This window comes from Penaeus monodon, chromosome 30 (assembly GCF_015228065.2).
Source record: "Penaeus monodon isolate SGIC_2016 chromosome 30, NSTDA_Pmon_1, whole genome shotgun sequence".
In the NCBI taxonomy this organism is placed as follows: domain Eukaryota; kingdom Metazoa; phylum Arthropoda; class Malacostraca; order Decapoda; family Penaeidae; genus Penaeus; species Penaeus monodon.
Window position 1 is genome coordinate 16027692 of NC_051415.1, and position 1892 is coordinate 16029583.

A 1892-nucleotide genomic window follows, 5' to 3' on the forward strand; every position below is an offset into this window, starting at 1 on the left:
TTATCACCAGTGAATAGCACTACCAAAGCTTTATTGATTTTTACATCTTGAAGAGGGACATGTATTTAGATTTATTTATGAATAGCTCTGTAGATTTCATGGTGATGATGATGTGAATGATTAGCAGTATGGTTCACTTGATCACATAAATGACAGTTATTGCAATGCAGTTATATTATGTGTACTGCCAGCATGATATCAAAATGTCACATATATATTTTGACTTTGTAAATATTTGTTCTCATAGGAAAAAAAAAATCCATAGAATGACACTTATAGTGTACTCAAAATATTAAGATCAAAATGGATCTTCAATACAAAAAGACTTGTGTTCAGATGTGATAATCCTAGTACACACATACATGTTGCTCTTGATGAAGCACCAAAGCTTTTGCATACAATTGTGAATTTGGAATGTCAAATACAGTGGTTTATTGTTACTTAAACCAAGCAGATGGTTGTATTTGATTCATATTATCCTTGCTAGATGTGATTTTTGTCATACTGTGTATTGTATACAGGAAGATGTTTCTGTGTCCTATGGTAATATAACACCAAGAAATCTTTGAGTATACAGAATAGGTATAAGCATGCATGAAAATCTTGTATATTTCTCATTTCCCTTTCTTTTTAAAGGGATTATCTGAACAAGCTTTGATCACTATTAATTATATAATAGGAAGGAAGTTTTAAGAAATATAGATATAGTCTGAAAGGGAGAAACTGATGCTGGACATCACCTTTATAACAATAGAAATACAAGATGTTAGCAAAAGGTTGATGTCTGGTGTCATGGCTTCATATATATAGGTAATACTGGAAAGCACCCCACAAGATTTATTATTGTGAAGTTGAAGAGTTCACATATTTTGTGCTGTTCTTGTTATCCAGTATCTATGATCAGTGAGAGGTGATTGTAAAGGAAGCACAATTCTCAACCAAAGCCTTTAGTATCTCCTTAATACAAAGCTGAACCGGTCGGACATAAAGCAGTTGCTTCAGTAGTGCACTTATTAGTCTGTGATGGAAAAATATGGTCTTGTTTTCACTGAGCAATTGTTTTTCACAGTTCCAGATTTCAGATTGGGTGAAGTATGGATAAGAAAAGTATTATTACCCAAGGAGATTGTTTTGTTAATAATTCTTTTCCTGTATCTCCAGAAATATTTTATTTTTAGATTTTGACTTCCAGTGTTTCTTTGCAACAGTCAAAGTGTCTTTTGATCTGTTTTCATATTTTCTTGTGTACATATACTTTAAAAGAATATTGACATTGGAGAGGCTAGACTAGTGAGCTCAGACCTACACTTTTGTTGCTAGCTGGAGTAGTTTAGTTTTAATGATCTCGTTTCCTTTCTTGGTTTTGTTTGGCTCATATGCCAGCCTCATATTTTGTACTTAGCTTTTTAATAAAGAAATTAAGTAGGCATATATTTTTAATAAATACCTTTACATAACATCCATTCCTCTTGCCTGCAGAGTTGTGATCATGGATAATGATATTATGGTCATATTCTGTAGTCTGATATATTTTGAACTAGAAAAGCTTTGTAGTGCTTTCTTTAATCCTCAATTTATATTTCTTTTTCTTTTATTAGTGCACTGGGGAGCGATTTATCCCGGGCTGCAGAAGGGGGCTGTACTTTTTTTTTAATTATTTCTTGGAGTATTGATTTCTACTAGTTTCCCTTTTAAAGATATGTGATGGAAGTCTTGAAGGTTGATTATTTTGAGCTCTTAAAATAACTGTCAAGAAAAAAAAGGAGTGAAAAGTATGATGACTAATGATCCTTAAACATGTAAATTGTCACCTACGACTAGTCTCATTCTGTGCAGGACATTGGATAATGTGAAAAAAATGTGAGATAGCAAAATGCTCCACTCCCCCCCCC